Here is a 20,056-nt window from a genome sequence, read left to right as displayed (position 1 = left end):
GATCTGGGAGCACATGGAAAAGAGTACAAACCATGTTTATAGCAAGGGGAAGCCTGGTGAGAAATCTGCTTTCTTTCTTTCAAATTGGGTGCTCACTTTGAGCTGAATGAGGACTGCTGGCATGGCACTCAGGCGACAGGTGGAATCTTGGTCATGTTCTGGTTTCTCTTCAGAACGAACAAATCTTTCGCCTTTTACTAAAGATTTCCGTGGAGAGGAGCAAAACTGAGTTTTATCTCAATTTTTGCATGCCCCATCTTATTGGGATTTTATTTTATCGGTTTAAAGATAGAACGAGTGTGCTTTAATGTAAGCTCATTTGCATAGAAATGACAGTAAATGTTTGTTTCTTTTCAAACAGAACTTTCTTGACCACACTAATTGCTTGAAAGATCTGGGAGCACATGGAAAAGAGTACAAACCATGTTTATAGCAAGGGGAAGCCTGGTGAGAAATCTGCTTTCTTTCTTTCAAATTGGGTGCTCACTTTGAGCTGAATGAGGATTGCTGGCATGGCACTCAGGCGACAGGTGGAATCTTGGTCATGCTCTGGTTTCTCTTCAAAACGAACAGATCTTTCGCCTTTTACTAAAGATTTCCGTGGAGAGGAGCAAAACTGAGTTTTATCTCAATTTTTGCATGCTCCGTCTTATTGGGGTTTCTTTTATCGGTTTAAAGATAGAACGAGTGTGCTTTAATGTAAGCTCATTTGCATAGAAATGACAGTAAATGTTTGTTTCTTTTCAAACAGAACTTTCTTGACTATACTAATTGCTTGAAAGATCTGGGAGCACATGGAAAAGAGTACAAACCATGTTTATAGCAAGGGGAAGCCTGGTGAGAAATCTGCTTTCTTTCTTTCAAATTGGGTGCTCACTTTGAGCTGAATGAGGACTGCTGGCATGGCACTCAGGCGACAGGTGGAATCTTGGTCATGTTCTGGTTTCTCTTCAGAACGAACAAATCTTTCGCCTTTTACTAAAGATTTCCGTGGAGAGGAGCAAAACTGAGTTTTATCTCAATTTTTGCATGCCCCATCTTATTGGGGTTTTATTTTATCGGTTTAAAGATAGAACGAGTGTGCTTTAATGTAAGCTCATTTGCATAGAAATGACAGTAAATGTTTGTTTCTTTTCAAACAGAACTTTCTTGACCACACTAATTGCTTGAAAGATCTGGGAGCTCATGGAAAAGAGTACAAACCATGTTTATAGCAAGGGGAAGCCTGGTGAGAAATCTGCTTTCTTTCATTCAAATTGGGTGCTCACTTTCAGCTGAATGAGAACTGCTGGCATGGCACTCAGGCGACAGGTGGAATCTTGGTCATGCTCTGGTTTCTCTTCAGAACTAACAAATATTTCGCCTTTTATTAAAGATTTCCGTGGAGAGGAGCAAAACTGAGTTTTATCTCAATTTTTGCATGCCCCATATTATTGGGGTTTCTTTTATCAGTTTAAAGACAGAACGAGTGTGCTTTCTTGTTAGCTTTAATGTAAGTTTATTTGCATAACAATGACAGTAAATGTTGTTTCTTTTCAAACAGAACTTTCTTGACCATGCTACTTGCTTAAAGGTCTGGGAGCACATGGAAAACAGTACAAACCATGCAGTATCACAAGAGCCTTTATTTGATCTTTCATGAAGATAGAGCAGAATTGAGGACACGTCAACAATTTCTGCCGAAGGTGGTTCATCTTTCCACATGGTGCCTTTGGCCACTGACACCTTCGTTGAGTCAAAGTCTCTGGCTGTGGTCAGAACTTTGAAAATGTATGTCACCAGAACGGTTCAGATTAGGAAAACAGAGGCTCTGTTTGTCCTGTATGCTCCCAACAGGATTTGGTGTCCTGCTTCCATGCAGACCATTATGCGCTGGATCTGTGGTAAGATTCAGCATGCTCGTTCCACGGCAGGATTGCCGTTACTGAAGTAGGTGAAGACCCATTCTACTAGAAAGGTGGGTTCATCCTTGGCAGCTGGTCGGGGAGTCTCGGCATTGCAACTTTGCCGAGCAGCTATTTAGTAAACACTTTTGCTAAGTTTTACAAGTTTGATACCTTGGCTGATGATAACCTTAAGTTGGGTCATTCGGTGCTGCAGAGTCGTACGCACTCTCCCACCCGTTCAAGAGCTTTGGTATAACCCCATGGTTCTTAATGTGACCCCAGCATCCTCTAGGTCGTATGAGAAAATAGGATTTTAATACCTACCGGTAAATCCTTTTCTCTTAGTCTGTAGAGGATGCTGGGCACCCGTCCCAGTCCATACTGTGTCTGCAGTTATTACTTGTGGTTATACACATGTTGTGTTATGGTTCTGGTCAGCTTTTTGCTGCAATTGTTCATGCCGTTGGCTTGTGTTCTGTTGAATGCCACGTTCTGCGGCATGTTTAAGGTGTGAGCTGGTAAGATGCTCACCTTAGTTTAACAATAAATCCTTTCCTCGAAATGTCCGTCTCCCTGGGCACAGTTCCTATAACTGGAGTCTGGAGGAGGGGCATAGAGGGAGGAGCCAGTTCACACCCTTTGAAAGTCTTAAAGTGCCCATGTCTCTTGCGGATCCCGTCTATACCCCATGGTTCTTAATGTGACCCCAGCATCCTCTACGGACTAAGAGAAAAGAATGCCCTTGCGCACTATCCTGACTTCTCCTCCCGTCTGCTTACTTTGTGCCTTCCAACGCACAATGCGAACTACAGGTGGTGCTGCAGGGCCCACACCCTTTTACTTGCCTTACAGAACAGCTCTGGAGCTGTTACAGTGCCCAGCTGCTGCAAGAAATCAGCTTGAATGCTTCAGGGGATGGGGCATGGCCAACATGAGCCCCACACCAAAGGAGGGTGGGGGTGTTTAATGTGAACTAGGGGTCATCCAAGCACTGCAAAAGGCCGCCATGCCCTGCATGCCCCTTTTCTCTTTTCATATGCAGATGAGGGTTCCAGTCAACTTTGGCCCACTGCTTGGATAACATCACCGTATGCAAATCCGTCTGCTGCAGACCTTCCCCCAGGAATGCTTGTACTAGTTGTTGCATATGGTGCTTCAGTATTAGGCAGCCTTCCGCCCTCCCATGTTCATCTGAAAAGATGTGGTCTCCCTGCAGTTGTTGTCCCCAGACGAGAGTTCCCTTGTGCTTCCTCAGTTGAATCTCCTTAACTTGACGGGGGAGGTGCTGCCCGAGCAGCCCTCCCCAGCCCTATCCCAACTCATATTTATTTTGCATATGAGATCTCTTGATCATGAAGATTGTTCTCACAGGGTGAGGTTCATCCATTATATTTTAAAATAGGAAGGTACGAATTACATATTTGAATTGCATCTATGTGCTGGATTCAAATGTCCCCCCCCCCCCTTCCTTTCTCAATTGTGCCCGTCAGCAGCTATTCTAAGGTTGCTGCCAATGGGTGTGACACATTAATTTCTTCTGTGGGGTACACTGGACTCCACAAGGATTCACATTGGGGTGTAGAGTAGGATCTTGATCTGAGGCACCAACCGGCTCAAAGCTTTTGACTGTTCCCAAGAAGCTCAGTGCATTCTCCTCTATAACCCCGCTTCCATGAACAGGGAGCTCAGTTTGTAGTTGGTGCCTTCAGTAGCAGGCCAATTAACAGGGGCCTGCCTCAGGCAGCCTATTCTTAGCTATTAATTTTGACAAGAAAAGAAGAACTTGTTTTATGAGAATCTACAAGGGCTGCAGCAGGCTAGGTCTAATAGACATCTTTACTGCAGCTTCATCACTCCCAGCGGCGCTGTATACTCCCGTGCCCTGGTTGCTGGGTCACTGCAGCGGAGGCTCCGGTTTCATCCTAAGGTCAGTCACACACACACCACCCTTCCGGATCACGAGGCCGCTGCTGAAGGGGAGCGAGGCCGTAGGGGGTGGGCCGTGTGCGCACTGCGGTGGACACTGATTACTGGGCAGCCGCTCCACTAGCCACCAGGTACAGTTAAGGAGCACAGGTCTGGGGGTTTTTCTCCTATATTAACCCAATTTTGTACTGCCCGCAGCGCATTGTGATAGGTAATAGGGCCTGATTCAGGTTGGATTGCAATCACAATAAGCGATCCAACTGCAAAAATTGCTAAGAGCATACGCATGTGCCTGCATTTTCTGCGGCACCCCGCAGAGAATGTGATCGCCTCTGCCTGTCAATCGGGGCGGGGAAGGGGGGGAGAGGTGGGTCAGCAACACTCCATTTCCAAGTCAGGGATGGAGCGGTGCGGGGGCAAGGCTTCAAAATGGGGTCTGCAACGGAGGAGACACAGGGGGCGTGGTCACAGCGACTGTATGACATCACATTCAGCCGCTGTGATCACAAAAATGGTGGCGGCTTCCTGCGCGCACATACAGTCTGCACCAGCAGGAGCCTACACCATTTTTTATGATCACGCTGAACTGCAGTGCGACTGCAATTACAGCATGGTCAAGAAGGGAGGCGTCATGCTGGGTGGCCATGCCCTGTCACTTTGCAGGAGCCAGCACCGCTCACACACTAGTCCCCGGGTGCAGCCCCCAACCCCCGGGACACCCGGAGCAACAAAATGTAGATTCAGGCCACCAGGCCACGCCCCTACCTATGAAACCATGCCTCCTTTTTACCATTGCACTGCTTATCTGCGCGCACTGCATTACAATCTCCCTCGCCACCTCTCTGGGTGTCACCAGTGATAGTGACACCTCTGCCATGCTTGTAGCAGCTGGTCCTAAGATCTACGCCTCAAACCCTGAGTGTTTGCCCTTGTGACTTGTTGATCATCATAGCGAAGCAGATGCTTACAGAAAACTGCAGGGGCTTAGATTGAAAATAAAAAAATTGATAGGGTATAAGGTAGAGAGGAGCGGGTTCGGTTCTCCGAGAACCGAATTCCCCACGAACTCCACGTGGTTTACACTGGTCCGAGGCAGGCTCGGTTGTTCCCGCCTGACTCGGAAAACCTGAACAAGGGAAAATGTCATCATCCCGCTGTCGGATTCTCGCGAGATTCGGATTCCATATAAAGAGCTGCGCGTTGCTGCCATTTTTACTCGTGCATTGAAGAGAGAGCGGAGAGGACGTGGCTATGTTCTCTCAGTGGAAATCTCAATATCAGTGCTCAGTATCAGTGGTTACTTATTGCTGCTCAGTAATACTAGTAGTGTGTCTCTCCTGCTCAGTGTCAGTTCTCAGTAGTATCCTCATCAGTGCTCAGTATCACTGTTCATTGTCTTGTGCTGCATTGTGTTGCTCAGCATAATACAGTACATTACTAATAGTCCAGTGCTGCATCTTGCTGCTCAGTGTCAGTTCTAGTATCCTCATCAGTGCTCACTATCACTGCTCATTGCATTGTGGTGTTCTGTATACTACAATAACATAGTAATATAGTAACATAGTTTTTGAGGTTGAATAGAGGCAAATTGCCCATCGTGTTCAACCTGTTTTAAGTTGTGATGATTCTACATACTTGCTGAATAATGTTTTATGACTAGTTAGCTACTATAACTCATGTTACCCCCGGATTAACCATGTTGATATTTTAAGTATTATAACCTTGGATAGCTTTTTCATTCAGAAATGTATCCATTCCTTTTTTAAATCCAATTACAGAGTCCGCCATTACCACCTTCCCTGGCAGGGAATTCCACATCCTGATTGCCCTAACAGTGAAGAAACCTTTCCTCCATTGCGTTCTGAACTTTCCTCCAGTCGCAGCGAGTGACCACGTGTTCTTTTAATAAATAATTCCTCTGATAACTCTTTGTTATGTATCTTTACATATTTGAAGATATTAATAATATCTCCTCTTAGGCACCTCTTTTCTAGTGTATAAATATTCAGCCTAGTAAGTCTTTCCTTATAGTCCAGTACTTTAAGGCCTTTAATCAATTTAGTCTTCAGGATCTCTGACACTTCCATGAGCAGCAGAGTAGTGCAATGGAAGCATGCTGGGCCCATAACCCAGAGGTCGATTGATCGAAACTATCCTCTGCTATGTGCATTTTTTTTTTTATAATTAAAGTAATCAAAAACTGGGATTGATATTTTGGCACTTTTATTTTTACTTAAAGTACAATAACTTTTATCATTTTAATTTGTTTTAATAGTATATTGACAGCATTGTTTTCTTTAAAAAATCCACTTAATTTTCTTTACCCTATTACTGAAATGGTAATTGACAAAAACAAACTACATTGTCACCAGAAGAGCAATGCAAAATGTACAAGTGATATATGAAAATCATCTTCCATCTTGAATTTCAATGATGCATTGGGACAACAATTTGTGAGAAACATCTTCACCCATAAAGAAAGATTTTCTTAATTCCTTACCTGTGTGCTGATTAGATATCACCTTGTTTTCACATTAAACAGACTTCCCCATGAGGAAGCAGCAAGGATGCAGTGACGTTTCCTGGTGTCAACCTGTATTATTTCAGTAGACATTGAAATGAGGATGCATCTTTGATGCCTTTCCAATGAAGCAAGTTTAATTCAGTAATAGGTGAAAAACCATTCCTACAAAGGTGTTAATCAGAGACTTGGCTTTGTGGACACTTTTCAGAGAGCAAATTTGTTAGCATAAACATAAAATCAGAAAATGAAGAGCTGTTTAATCACTCAATTGGACTTTTCTGCCAGCATAATTTTTTTTTCTCTGCAACTCACTGCTAAATTGTGCTTCCTAGCTGTTTTTTTTATAAAATCACTTAATCAAATCTAACTCTGATTACATCAGAGAAGGCCAGGTACCCTACACCATAAGGGGGGTTTTTGAAATTTTGACTTGTCTACTTAAAGATCACCAAAATCTGATTACAAGGTCAATTACATCCCTGGGTGGGATTGAACCACCAACCTTTTGGTTAATAGCCAAACATGCTAACCGATTGCGCCACAGAGACACCTTGCGAAAGTCAATACTGACAAAGGCTAATAAGCATTCATCTAGAACGTTTCCTAGAAAAACTTTAAAAAGTCAATAATCTGGAGAATTTTTGTAAGAAACACATTGGTACTTTCCCATGATGAGTGAGTGCTTCAGGATTTCTTGCACTTACATGGGCTATTAACCAAAAGGTTGGTGGTTCAATCCCACCCAGGGATGTAATTGACCTTGTCATCAGATTTTGGTGATCTTTAAGTAGACAAGTCAAAATTTCAAACCCCCTCTTATGGTGTAGGGTACCTGGCCTTCTCTGACGTAATCAGAGTTAGATTTAATTAAGTGATTTTATAAAAAACAGCTAGGAAGCACAATTTAGCAGTGGGTTGCAGAGAAAAAAATAACATTTTAAACCTACCGGTAATTTTTTTTTCTCGTAGTCCGTAGAGGATGATGGGGACTCCGTAAGGACCATGGGGGATAGACGGGCTCCGCAGCAGACATGGGCACTTTAAGAAAGACTTTAGATCTGGGTGTGCACTGGCTCCTCCCTCTATGCCCCTCCTCCATACCTCAGTTAGAGAAACTGTGCCCAGAGGAGACGGACAGTACGAGGAAAGGATTTTTGTTAATCCAAGGTCAAGATTCATACCAGCCACACCAATCACACCGTATAACTTGTGATATACTACCCAGTTAACAGTATGAAAACAACATAGCATCAGTCCAAGACCGATGAAAACTAACATATAACCCTTATGTAAGCAATAACTATATACAAGTCTTGCAGAAGTAGACCGCACTTGGGACGGGCACCCAGCATCCTCTACGGACTACGAGAAAAAGATTTACCGGTAGGTTTAAAATCTTATTTTCTCTTACGTCCTAGAGGATGCTGGGGACTCCGTAAGGACCATGGGGATTATACCAAAGCTCCCAAACGGGCAGGAGAGTGCGGATGACTTTGCAGCACCGATTGAGCAAACAGGAGGTCCTCCTCAGCCAGGGTATCAAACTTATAGAACTTTGCAAAGGTGTTTGAACCAACTTTGACCCACTGCTTGGATGACATCACCATATGCAAATCCATCTGCGGCAGGCCTTCCCCCAGGAATGCTTGCACTAGTTGTTGCATTTGGTTTGTTGTTTGGGGGTGCTTCAGTTTTAGGCAGCCTTCTGCCCTCCCATGTTCATCTGAAAATATGTGTTCTCCCTGCAGTTGTTGTCCCCAGATGAGAGTTCCCTTGTGCTGCCTCAGTTGAATCTCCTTTACTTGACAGAGATGTGCCTGAGCAGCGGCCCTCCCCAGCCCTATCCCAAATCATACTTATTTTGCATAGGAGATACCATGGTCATGAAGATTGTTCTCCCAGGGTTAGGTTAATTCATTGCATTCTGGGTATGCTGACCCCTGTGATTTCCCCAAATGTGGGAAACTCAACTGCATTATTTGTGGTAGTGGGGGACTGTGTTTGTGCTTTCCTCTGGTCAGCTCTGGTAAAAGTCAGATTTCTTTGTCTCAGATCTTCCTCTAGCCTTGTTCTTCTTTCGAGAGTTCCATTGTGCTGCCTCAGTTGGATCTCCTTCACTTGACAGGGGGGTGCCCGAGCAGCGACCCTCCCCAGCTCTAGCCCAACTCCTACTTACCTGCCAGGTGAGATACTATGATCATGAAGATGCTTCTCCCAGGGCAAGGCTCACCCATTGCACTCTGGGTGTGCTGCCCCTGCGATTTCCCCAAATGTGGGAAACTTGACTGCATAATTTGTGTTTCCCCTGGTCGGCTCTCATATAATTCAGATCTCTTTGTCTCAGGTCTCTCTCCAGCCTAGTTTGCTGTCTGTTTCCACTTCTTTTTTCTTGAGCCCCTCCCTTCTATACCCTTGTGCACTATCCTGACTTCTCCCGTCTGCTTACTTTGTGCCTTCCAACGCACAATACAAACTACAGGTAGTGCTGCAGGGCCCACACCCTTTTACTTGCTTTACAGAGCAGCTCTGGAGCTGTTACAGTGCCCAGCTGCTGCAAGAAATCAGCTTGAATGCTTCAGGGGCTGGGGCATAGCCAACATGAGCCCCACACCGAAGGAGGGTGGAGGTGTTTAATGCGAACTAGGGGTCATCCAAGCGCCGCAAAAGGCCGCCATGCCCTGCACACCCCTTTATTCTTTTCATATGCAGACGAGGGTTGAAGCCAACTTTGACCCACTGCTTGGATGACATCACCATATTCAAATCCATCTGCTGCAGGCCTTCCCCCAGGAATGCTTGCACTAGTTGTTGCATTTGGTTTGTTGTTTGGGGGTGCTTCAGTATTAGGCAGCCTTCTGCCCTCCCATGTTCATCTGAAAATATGTGTTCTCCCTGCAGTTGTTGTCCCCAGATGAGAGTTCCCTTGTGCTGCCTCAGTTGAATCTCCTTTACTTGACAGAGATGTGCCTGAGCAGCGGCCCTCCCCAGCCCTATCCCAAATCATACTTATTTTGCATAGGAGATACCATGGTCATGAAGATTGTTCTCCCAGGGTTAGGTTCATTCATTGCATTCTGGGTATGCTGACCCCTGTGATTTCCCCAAATGTGGGAAACTCAACTGCATTATTTGTGGTAGTGGGGGACTGTGTTTGTGCTTTCCTCTGGTCAGCTCTGGTAAAAGTCAGATTTCTTTGTCTCAGATCTTCCTCTAGCCTTGTTCTTCTTTCGAGAGTTCCCTTGTGCTGCCTCAGTTGGATCTCCTTCACTTGACAGGGGGGTGCCCGAGCAGCGACCCTCCCCAGCTCTAGCCCAACTCCTACTTACCTGCCAGGTGAGATACTATGATCATGAAGATGCTTCTCCCAGGGCAAGGCTCACCCATTGCACTCTGGGTGTGCTGCCCCTGCGATTTCCCCAAATGTGGGAAACTTGACTGCATAATTTGTGTTTCCCCTGGTCGGCTCTCATATAATTCAGATCTCTTTGTCTCAGGTCTCTCTCCAGCCTAGTTTGCTGTCTGTTTCCACTTCTTTTTTCTTGAGCCCCTCCCTTCTATACCCTTGTGCACTATCCTGACTTCTCCCATCTGCTTACTTTGTGCCTTCCAACGCACAATGCAAACTACAGGTAGTGCTGCAGGGCCCACACCCTTTTACTTGCCTTACAGAGCAGCTCTGGAGCTGTTACAGTGCCAAGCTGCTGCAAGAAATCAGCTTGAATGCTTCAGGGGCTGGGGCATGGCCAACATGAGCCCCACACCGAAGGAGGGTGGGGGTGTTTAATGCGAACTAAGGGTCATCCAAGCGCCGCAAAAGGCCGCCATGCCCTGCATACCCCTTTTCTCTTTTCATATGCAGATGAGGGTTCCAGCCAACTTTGGCCCACTGCTTGGATGACATCACTATATGCATATCCGTCTTCTGCAGACCTTCCCCCAGGAATGCTTGTACTAGTTGTTGCATTTGGTTTGTTGTTTGGGGGTGCTTCAGTATTAGGCAGCCTTCTGCCCTCCCATGTTCATCTGAAAATATGTGTTCTCACTGCAGTTGTTGTCCCCAGATGAGAGTTCCCTTGTGCTGCCTCAGTTGAATCTCCTTTACTCTAAAACTTGTAAAACTTAGCAAAAGTGTTTACTAAATAGCTGCTCGGCAAAGTTGCAATGCCGAGACTCCCCGACCAGCTGCCCAGGATGAACCCACCTTTCTAGTAGAATGGGTCTTCACCTAATTCAGTAACGGCAATCCTGCCGTGGAATGAGCATGCTGAATCTTACCACAGATCCAGCGCATAATTGTCTACATGGAAGCAGGACACCCAATCCTGTTGGGAGCATACAGGACAAACAGAGCCTCTGTTTTCCTAATCTGAACCGTTCTGGTGACATAAATTTTCAAAGTTCTGACCACAGCCAGAGACTTTGACTCAACGAAGGTGTCAGTGGCCAAAGGCACCATGTGGAAAGATGAACCACCTTCGGCAGAAATAGTTGACGTGTCCTCAATTCTGCTCTATCTTCATGAAATATCAAATAAAGGCTCTTGTGATACTGCATGGTTTGTACTGTTTTCCATGTGCTCCCAGATCTTTCAAGCAAGAAGCATGGTCAAGAAAGTTCTGTTTGAAAAGAAACAACATTTACTGTCATTGTTATAGAATTTGGGAGAAAAAACAAGAAGAAATCTGCACTGTTGACGCACTGGACAGAATGAATGAATCATAAAATATAACCTTTATTAAGCATGTATTAAAATTGGATAAATATTAATATTATTATCCCAAACTGCAGTGAAACATAAAGGTTAAAATCACAGAACTAACATACATGTGCATAAGAAGAATAAAGAGATGTGAAAAAAAGGTTTAAAAAGCGTGTCCGTGTGTGATTATTTTTGAAGGCACAACCCTGGCGGGGTTGTTTATATAGATTTATATGTTGCTAATAATCACTTTCTAGCGTAATGTTATTAAATAGCTGTTAGTATCTATGTCGTCAGGTACCACTGGGTCGTATCCTATATACTCCTGTGGGAAACTTGACTGCATAATTTGTGTTTCCCCTGGTCGGCTCTCGTATAATTCAGATCTCTTTGTCTCAGGTCTCTCTCCAGCCTAGTTTGCTGTCTGTTTCCACTTCTCTTTTCTTGAGCCGCTGCCTTCTATGCCCTTGTGCACTCTCCAGACTTCTCCTGTCTGCTTACTTTGTGCCTTCCAACGCACAATGCAAACTACAGGTAGTGCTGCAGGGCCCACACCCTTTTACTTGCCTTACAGAGCAGCTCTGGAGCTGTTACAGTGCCCAGCTGCAGCAAGAAATCAGCTTGAATGCTTCAGGGGCTGGGGCATAGCCAACATGAGCCCCACACCGTCGGAGGGTGGAGGTGTTTAATGCAAACTAGGGGTCAGCCAAGCGCCGCAAAAGGCCGCCATGCCCTGCATGCCCCTTTTCTCTTTTCATATGCAGACGAGGGTTGAAGCCAACTTTGACCCACTGCTTGGATGACATCACCATATGCAAATCCATCTGCGGCAGGCCTTCCCCCAGGAATGCTTGCACTAGTTGTTGCATTTGGTTTGTTGTTTGGGGGTGCTTCAGTATTAGGCAGCCTTCTGCCCTCCCATGTTCATCTGAAAATATGTGTTCTCCCTGCAGTTGTTGTCCCCAGATGAGAGTTCCCTTGTGCTGCCTCAGTTGAATCTCCTTTACTTGACAGAGATGTGCCTGAGCAGCGGCCCTCCCCAGCCCTATCCCAAATCATACTTATTTTGCATAGGAGATACCATGGTCATGAAGATTGTTCTCCCAGGGTTAGGTTCATTCATTGCGTTCTGGGTATGCTGACCTCTGTGATTTCCCCAAATGTGGGAAACTCAAATGCATTATTTGTGGTAGTGGGGGACTGTGTTTGTGCTTTCCTCTGGTCAGCTCTGGTAAAAGTCAGATTTCTTTGTCTCAGATCTTCCTCTAGCCTTGTTCTTCTTTCAAGAGTTCCCTTGTGCTGCCTCAGTTGGATCTCCTTCACTTGACAGGGGGGTGCCCGAGCAGCGACCCTCCCCAGCTCTAGCCCAACTCCTACTTACCTGCCAGGTGAGATACTATGATCATGAAGTTGCTTCTCCCAGGGCAAGGCTCACCCATTGCACTCTGGGTGTGCTGCCCCTGCGATTTTCCCAAATATGGGAAACTTGATTGCATAATTTGTGTTTCCCCTAGTCGGCTCTCATATAATTCAGATCTCTTTGTCTCAGGTCTCTCTCCAGCCTAGTTTGCTGTCTGTTTCCACTTCTTTTTTCTTGAGCCCCTCCCTTCTATACCCTTGTGCACTATCCTGACTTCTCCTCCTGTCTGCTTACTTTGTGCCTTCCGATGCACAATGCAAACTACAGGTAGTGCTGCGCCCTTTTACTTGCCTTACAGAGCAGCTCTGGAGCTGTTACAGTGCCAAGCTGCTGCAAGAAATCAGCTTGAATGCTTCAGGGGCTGGGGCATGGCCAACATGAGCCCCACACCGAAGTAGGGTGGGGGTGTTTAATGCGAACTAAGGGTCATCCAAGCGCCGCAAAAGGCCGCCATGCCCTGCATACCCCTTTTCTCTTTTCATATGCAGATGAGGGTTCCAGCCAACTTTGGCCCACTGCTTGGATGACATCACTGTATGCAAATCCGTCTTCTGCAGACCTTCCCCCAGGAATGCTTGTACTAGTTGTTGCATTTGGTTTGTTGTTTGGGGGTGCTTCAGTATTAGGCAGCCTTCTGCCCTCCCATGTTCATCTGAAAATATGTGTTCTCCCGGCAGTTGTTGTCCCCAGATGAGAGTTCCCTTGTGCTGCCTCAGTTGAATCTCCTTTACTTGACAGAGATGTGCCTGAGCAGCGGCCCTCCCCAGCCCTATCCCAAATCATACTTATTTTGCATAGGAGATACCATGGTCATAAAGATTGTTCTCCCAGGGTGAGGTTCATTTAATTGCATTCTGGGTATGCTGACCCCTGTGATTTCCCCAAATGTGGGAAACTCAACTGCATTATTTGTGGTAGTGGGGGACTGTGTTTGTGTTTTCCTCTGGTCAGCTCTGGTAAAAGTCAGATTTCTTTGTCTCAGATCTTCCTCTAGCCTTGTTCTTCTTTCGAGAGTTCCATTGTGCTGCCTCAGTTTGATCTCCTTCACTTGACAGGGGGGTACCCGAGCAGCGACCCTCCCCAGCTCTAGCCCAACTCCTACATAACTGCCAGGTGAGATACTATGATCATGAAGGTGCTTCTCCCAGGGCAAGGCTCACCCATTGCACTCTGGGTGTGCTGCTCCTGCGATTTCCCCAAATGTGGGAAACTTGACTGCATAATTTGTGTTTCCCCTGGTCGGCTCTCGTATAATTCAGATCTCTTTGTCTCAGGTCTCTCTCCAGCCTAGTTTGCTGTCTGTTTCCACTTCTCTTTTCTTGAGCCGCTGCCTTCTATGCCCTTGTGCACTCTCCTGACTTCTCCTGTCTGCTTACTTTGTGCCTTCCAACGCACAATGCAAACTACAGGTAGTGCTGCAGGGCCCACACCCTTTTACTTGCCTTTCAGAGTAGCTCTGGAGCTGTTACAGTGCCCAGCTGCTGCAAGAAATCAGCTTGAATGCTTCAGGGGCTGGGGCATAGCCAACATGAGCCCCACACCGACGGAGGGTGGAGGTGTTTAATGCGAACTAAGGGTCATCCAAGCGCCGCAAAAGGCCGCCATGCCCTGCATACCCCTTTTCTCTTTTCATATGCAGATGAGGGTTCCAGCCAACTTTGGCCCACTGCTTGGATGACATCACCGTATGCAAATACGTCTTCTGCAGACCTTCCCCCAGGAATGCTTGTACTAGTTGTTGCATTTGGTTTGTTGTTTGGGGTGCTTCAGTATTAGGCAGCCTTCTGCTCTCCCATGTTCATCTGAAAATATGTGTTCTCCCTGCAGTTGTTGTCCCCAGATGAGAGTTCTCTTGTGCTGCCTCAGTTGAATCTCCTTTACTTGACAGAGATGTGCCTGAGCAGCGGCCCTCCCCAGCCCTATCCCAAATCATACTTATTTTGCATAGGAGATACCATGGTCATGAAGATTGTTCTTCCAGGGTGAGGTTCATTCATTGCATTCTGGGTATGCTGACCCCTGTGATTTCCCCAAATGTGGGAAACTCGACTGCATTATTTGTGGTAGTGGGGGACTGTGTTTGTGCTTTCCTCTGGTCAGCTCTGGTAAAAGTCAGATTTCTTTGTCTCAGATCTTCCTCTAGCCTTGTTCTTTTTTTGAGAGTTTCCTTGTGCTGCCTCAGTTGGATTTCCTTCACTTGACAGGGGGGTGCCCGAGCAGCGACCCTCCCCAGCTCTAGCCCAACTCCTACTTACCTGCCAGGTGAGATACTATGATCAGGAAGGTGCTTCTCCCAGGGCAAGGCTCACCCATTGCACTTTGGGTGTGCTGCTCCTACGATTTCCCCAAATGTGGGACACTTGACTACATAATTTGTGTTTCCTCTGGTCGGCTACTCGTATAATTCAGATCTCTTTGTCTCAGGTCTCTCTCCAGCCTAGTTTGCTGTCTGTTTCCACTTCTCTTTTCTTGAGCCCCTGCCCTTGCCCTTGTGCACTCTCCTGACTTCTCCTGTCTGCTTACTTTGTGCCTTCCAACGCACAATGCAAACTACAGGTAGTGCTGCAGGGCCAACACCCTTTTACTTGCCTTACAGAGCAGCTCTGGAGCTGTTACAGTGCCCAGCTGCTGCAAGAAATCAGCTTGAATGCTTCAGGGGCTGGGGCATAGCCAACATGAGCCCCACACCGACGGAGGGTGGAGGTGTTTAATGCGAACTAAGGGTCATCCAAGCGCCGCAAAAGGCCGCCATGCCCTGCATACCCCTTTTCTCTTTTCATATGCAGATGAGGGTTCCAGCCAACTTTGGCCCACTGCTTGGATGACATCACCGTATGCAAATCCGTCTTCTGCAGACCTTTTCCCAGGAATGCTTGTACTAGTTGTTGCATTTGGTTTGTTGTTTGGGGGTGCTTCAGTATTAGGCAGCCTTCTGCTCTCCCATGTTCATCTGAAAATATGTGTTCTCCCTGCAGTTGTTGTCCCCAGATGAGAGTTCCCTTGTGCTGCCTCAGTTGAATCTCCTTTACTTGACAGAGATGTGCCTGAGCAGCGGCCCTCCCCAGCCCTATCCCAAATCATACTTATTTTGCATAGGAGATACCATTGTCATGAAGATTGTTCTCCCAGGGTGAGGTTCATTCATTGCATTCTGGGTATGCTGACCCCTGTCATTTCCCCAAATGTGGGAAACTCGACTGCATTATTTGTGGTAGTGGGGGACTGTGTTTGTGCTTTCCTCTGGTCAGCTCTGGTAAAAGTCAGATTTCTTTGTCTCAGATCTTCCTCTAGCCTTGTTCTTTTTTCGAGAGTTTCCTTGTGCTGCCTCAGTTGGATCTCCTTCACTTGACAGGGGGGTGCCCGAACAGCGACCCTCCCCAGCTCTAGCCCAACTCCTACTTACCTGCCAGGTGAGATACTATGATCAGGAAGGTGCTTCTCCCAGGGCAAGGCTCACCCAATGCACTCTGGGTGTGCTGCTCCTACGATTTCCCCAAATGTGGGACACTTGATTACATAATTTGTGTTTCCTCTGGTCGGCTCTCGTATAATTCAGATCTCTTTGTCTCAGGTCTCTCTCCAGCCTAGTTTGCTGTCTGTTTCCACTTCTCTTTTCTTGAGCCGCTCCCTTCTATGCCCTTGTGCACTATCCTGACTTCTCCCGTCTGCTTACTTTGTGCCTTCCAACGCACAATGCAAACTACAGGTAGTGCTGCAGGGCCCACACCCTTTTACTTGCTTTACAGAGCAGCTCTGGAGCTGTTACAGTGCCCAGCTGCTGCAAGAAATCAGCTTGAATGCTTCAGGGGCTGGGGCATAGCCAACATGAGCCCCACACCGAAGGAAGGTGGAGGTGTTTAATGCAAACTAGGGGTCATCCAAGCGCCGCAAAAGGCCGCCATGCCCTGCACACCCCTTTTTTATTTTCATATGCAGACGAGGGTTGAAGCCAACTTTGACCCACTGCTTGGATGACATCACCATATGCAAATCCATCTGCTGCAGGCCTTCCCCCAGGAATGCTTGCACTAGTAGTTGCATTTGGTTTGTTGTTTGGGGGTGCTTCAGTGTTAGGCAGCCTTCTGCCCTCCCATGTTCATCTGAAAATATGTGTTCTCCCTGCTGTTGTTGTCCCCAGATGAGAGTTCCCTTGTGTTGCCTCAGTTGAATCTCCTTTACTTGACAGAGATGTGCCTGAGCAGCGGCCCTCCCCAGCCCTATCCCAAATCATACTTATTTTGCATAGGAGATACCATGGTCATGAAGATTGTTCTCCCAGGGTGAGGTTCATTCATTGCACTCTGGGTATGCTGACCCCTGTGATTTCCCCAAATGTGGGAAACTCGACTGCATTATTTGTGGTAGTGGGGGACTGCGTTTGTGCTTTCCTCTGGTCAGCTCTGGTAAAAGTCAGATTTCTTTGTCTCAGATCTTCCTCTAGCCTTGTTCTTCTTTCGAGAGTTCCCTTGTGCTGCCTCAGTTGGATCTCCTTCACTTGACAGGGGGTGCCCGAGCAGCAATCCTCCACAGCTCTAGCCCAACTCCTACTTACCTGCCAGGTGAGATACTATGATGTTCACTGTTAGGGCAATCAGGATGTGGAATTCCCTGCCAGGGAAGGTGGTAATGGCGGACTCTGTAATTGGATTTAAAAAAGGAATGGATACATTTCTGAATGAAAAAGCTATCCAATGTTATAATACTTAAAATATCAACATGGTTAATCCGGGGGTAACATGAGTTATAGTAGCTAACTAGTCATAAAACATTATTCAGCAAGTATGTAGAATCATCACAACTTAAAACAGGTTGAACACGATGGGCAATTTGCCTCTATTCAACCTCAAAAACTATGTTACTATATGTTACTATATTACTATGTTACTGTAGTATACAGAACACCACAATGTAATGAGCAGTGATAGTGAGCACTGATGAGGATACTAGAACTGACACTGAGCAGCAAGATGCAGCACTGGACTATTAGTAATGTACTGTAGTATGCTGAGCACCACAATGCAGCACAAGACAATGAGCAGTGATACTGAGCACTGATGAGGATACTACTGAGAACTGACACTGAGCAGGAGAGACACACTACTAGTATTACTGAGCAGCAATAAGTAACCACTGATACTGAGCACTGATATTGAGATTTCCACTGAGAGAACATAGCCACGTCCTCTCCGCTCTCTCTTCAATGCACGAGTAAAAATGGCGGCAACGCGCAGCTCTTTATATGGAATCCGAATCTCGAGAGAATCCGACAGCGGGATGATGACATTTTCCCTTGTTCAGGTTTTCCGAGTCAGGCGGGAACAACCGAGCCTGCCTCGGACCAGTGTAAACCACGTGGAGTTCGTCGGGAATTCGGTTCTCGGAGAACCGAACCCGCTCCTCTCTACCTTATACCCATCAATTTTTTTATTTTCAATCTAAGCCCCTGCAGTTTTCTGTAAGCATCTGCTTCGCTATGATGATCAACAAGTCACAAGGGCAAACACTCAGGGCTTGAGGCGTAGATCTTAGGACCAGCTGCTACAAGCATGGCAGAGGTGTCACTATCACTGGTGACACCCAGAGAGGTGGCGAAGGAGATTGTAATGCAGTGCGCGCAGATAAGCAGCGCAATGGTAAAAAGGAGGCATGGTTTCATAGGTAGGGGCGTGGCCTGGTGGCCTGAATCTACATTTTGTTGCTCCGGGTGTCCCGGGGGTTGGGGGCTGCACCCGGGGACTAGTGTGTGTGCGGTGCTGGCTCCTGCACAGTGACAGGGCATGGCCACCCAGCATGACGCCTCCATTCTTGACCATGCTGTAATTGCAGTCGCACTGCAGTTCAGCGTGATCATAAAAAATGGTGTAGCCTCCTGCTGGTGCAGACTGTATGTGCGCGCAGGAAGCCGCCACCATTTTTGTGATCACAGCGGCTGAATGTGATGTCATACAGCCGCTGTGACCACGCCCCCTGTGTCTCCTCCGTTGCAGACCCCATTTTGAAGCCTTGCCCCCGCACCGCTCCATCCCTGACTTGGAAATGGAGTGTTGCTGACCCCCCTCTCCCCCCCCGCCCCGATTGACAGGCAGAGGCGATCGCATTCTCTGCGGGGTGCCGCAGAAAATGCAAGCACATGCGTATGCTGTTAGCAATTTTTGCAGTTGGATCGCTTATTGTGATTGCATTCCAACCTGAATCAGGCCCTATTACCTATCACAATGCGCTGCGGGCAGTACAAAATTGGGTTAATATAGGAGTAAAACTCCCAGACCTGTGCTCCTTAACTGTACCTGGTGGCTAGTGGAGCGGCTGCCCAGTAATCAGTGTCCACGCCAGTGCGCACACGGTCCACCCCCTACGGCCACGCTCCCCTTCATCAGCGGCCTCGTGATCCGGAAGGGCGGTGTGTGTGTGACTGACCTTAGGAAGAAACTGGAGCCTCCGCTGCAGTGACCCAGCAACCAGGGCACGGGAGTATACAGCGCCGCTGGGAGTGATGAAGCTGCAGTAAAGATGTCTATTAGACCTAGCCTGCTGCAGCCCTTGTAGATTCTCATAAAACAAGTTCTTCTTTTCTTGTCAAAATTAATAGCTAAGAATAGGCTGCCTGAGGCAGGCCCCTGTTAAGTGGCCTGCTACTGAAGGCACCAACTACAAACTGAGCTCCCTGTTCATGGAAGCGGGGTTATAGAGGAGGATGCGCTGAGCATCTTGGGAACAGTCAAAAGCTTTGAGCCGGTTGGTGCCTCAGATCAAGATCCTACTCTACACCCCAATGTGAATCCTTGTGGAGTCCAGTGTACCCCACAGAAGAAATTAATGTGTCACACCCATTGGCAGCAACCTTAGAATAGCTGCTGACGGGCACAATTGAGAAAGGAAGGGGGGGGGGACATTTGAATCCAGCACATAGATGCAATTCAAATATGTAATTTGTACCTTCCTATTTTAAAATATAATGGATGAACCTCACCCTGTGAGAACAATCTTCATGATCAAGAGATCTCATATGCAAAATAAGTATGAGTTGGGATAGGGCTGGGGAGGGTGGCTGCTCGGGCAGCCCCTCCCCCGTCAAGTTAAGGAGATTCAACTGAGGACGCACAAGGGAACTCTCGTCTGGGGACAACAACTGCAGGGAGACCACATCTGTTCAGATGAACATGGGAGGGTGGAAGGCTGCCTAATATTGAAGCACCATCAAATATCAAACCATATGCAACAACTAGTACAAGCATTCCTGGGGGAAGGTCTGCAGAAGACGGATTTGCATACGGTGATGTCATCCAAGATGTGGGCCAAAGTTGGCTGGAACCCTCATCTGCATATGAAAAGAGAAAAGGGGCATGCAGGGCATGGCGGCCTTTTGCGGTGCTTGGATGACCCCTAGTTCGCATTAAACACCCCCACCCTCCTTTGGTGTGGGGCTCATGTTGGCCATGCCCCATCCCCTGAAGCATTCAAGCTGATTTCTTGCAGCAGCTGGGCACTGTAACAGCTCCAGAGCTGTTCTGTAAGGCAAGTAAAAGGGTGTGGGCCCTGCAGCACCACCTGTAGTTCGCATTGTGCGTTGGAAGGCACAAAGTAAGCAGACGGGAGGAGAA

General features: G+C 47.0%; 14 non-coding genes and 3 pseudogenes across 14 annotated transcripts; all 17 read left to right on the top strand.

Annotated features, from left to right (window-relative positions):
* Positions 1-153: 153 nt before the first annotated feature.
* LOC135049087 (U5 spliceosomal RNA) lies at positions 154-269 on the top strand. The gene has a single exon (XR_010240855.1). It is a non-coding gene; the product is annotated as a U5 spliceosomal RNA (small nuclear RNA).
* Positions 270-544: 275 nt separating this feature from the next.
* On the top strand, positions 545-660 carry LOC135049108 (U5 spliceosomal RNA). Its single transcript, XR_010240876.1, has one exon. It is a non-coding gene; the product is annotated as a U5 spliceosomal RNA (small nuclear RNA).
* Positions 661-934: 274 nt separating this feature from the next.
* On the top strand, positions 935-1,050 carry LOC135049067 (U5 spliceosomal RNA). Its single transcript, XR_010240836.1, has one exon. It is a non-coding gene; the product is annotated as a U5 spliceosomal RNA (small nuclear RNA).
* A 275-nt stretch (positions 1,051-1,325) lies between these two features.
* LOC135049140 (U5 spliceosomal RNA) lies at positions 1,326-1,441 on the top strand. The gene has a single exon (XR_010240907.1). It is a non-coding gene; the product is annotated as a U5 spliceosomal RNA (small nuclear RNA).
* A 6,747-nt stretch (positions 1,442-8,188) lies between these two features.
* Positions 8,189-8,352, top strand: LOC135049579 (U1 spliceosomal RNA). The gene has a single exon (XR_010241316.1). It is a non-coding gene; the product is annotated as a U1 spliceosomal RNA (small nuclear RNA).
* Positions 8,353-8,504: 152 nt separating this feature from the next.
* Positions 8,505-8,646, top strand: LOC135049481 (U1 spliceosomal RNA; annotated as a pseudogene).
* A 692-nt stretch (positions 8,647-9,338) lies between these two features.
* LOC135049533 (U1 spliceosomal RNA) lies at positions 9,339-9,502 on the top strand. Its single transcript, XR_010241279.1, has one exon. It is a non-coding gene; the product is annotated as a U1 spliceosomal RNA (small nuclear RNA).
* A 152-nt stretch (positions 9,503-9,654) lies between these two features.
* On the top strand, positions 9,655-9,796 carry LOC135049480 (U1 spliceosomal RNA; annotated as a pseudogene).
* Positions 9,797-12,092: 2,296 nt separating this feature from the next.
* Positions 12,093-12,256, top strand: LOC135049205 (U1 spliceosomal RNA). The gene has a single exon (XR_010240972.1). It is a non-coding gene; the product is annotated as a U1 spliceosomal RNA (small nuclear RNA).
* A 152-nt stretch (positions 12,257-12,408) lies between these two features.
* On the top strand, positions 12,409-12,543 carry LOC135049615 (U1 spliceosomal RNA; annotated as a pseudogene).
* Positions 12,544-13,236: 693 nt separating this feature from the next.
* LOC135049339 (U1 spliceosomal RNA) lies at positions 13,237-13,401 on the top strand. The gene has a single exon (XR_010241100.1). It is a non-coding gene; the product is annotated as a U1 spliceosomal RNA (small nuclear RNA).
* Positions 13,402-13,553: 152 nt separating this feature from the next.
* LOC135049588 (U1 spliceosomal RNA) lies at positions 13,554-13,716 on the top strand. Its single transcript, XR_010241323.1, has one exon. It is a non-coding gene; the product is annotated as a U1 spliceosomal RNA (small nuclear RNA).
* Positions 13,717-14,386: 670 nt separating this feature from the next.
* Positions 14,387-14,550, top strand: LOC135049186 (U1 spliceosomal RNA). Its single transcript, XR_010240953.1, has one exon. It is a non-coding gene; the product is annotated as a U1 spliceosomal RNA (small nuclear RNA).
* A 152-nt stretch (positions 14,551-14,702) lies between these two features.
* On the top strand, positions 14,703-14,866 carry LOC135049552 (U1 spliceosomal RNA). Its single transcript, XR_010241294.1, has one exon. It is a non-coding gene; the product is annotated as a U1 spliceosomal RNA (small nuclear RNA).
* A 668-nt stretch (positions 14,867-15,534) lies between these two features.
* On the top strand, positions 15,535-15,698 carry LOC135049296 (U1 spliceosomal RNA). Its single transcript, XR_010241058.1, has one exon. It is a non-coding gene; the product is annotated as a U1 spliceosomal RNA (small nuclear RNA).
* Positions 15,699-15,850: 152 nt separating this feature from the next.
* Positions 15,851-16,013, top strand: LOC135049637 (U1 spliceosomal RNA). Its single transcript, XR_010241357.1, has one exon. It is a non-coding gene; the product is annotated as a U1 spliceosomal RNA (small nuclear RNA).
* A 671-nt stretch (positions 16,014-16,684) lies between these two features.
* Positions 16,685-16,848, top strand: LOC135049271 (U1 spliceosomal RNA). The gene has a single exon (XR_010241035.1). It is a non-coding gene; the product is annotated as a U1 spliceosomal RNA (small nuclear RNA).
* Positions 16,849-20,056: the final 3,208 nt, after the last annotated feature.

Source organism: Pseudophryne corroboree, unplaced genomic scaffold (assembly GCF_028390025.1).
Source record: "Pseudophryne corroboree isolate aPseCor3 unplaced genomic scaffold, aPseCor3.hap2 scaffold_99, whole genome shotgun sequence".
Lineage (NCBI taxonomy): Eukaryota > Metazoa > Chordata > Amphibia > Anura > Myobatrachidae > Pseudophryne > Pseudophryne corroboree.
This window is presented reverse-complemented; position numbering and strand designations above follow the sequence as displayed.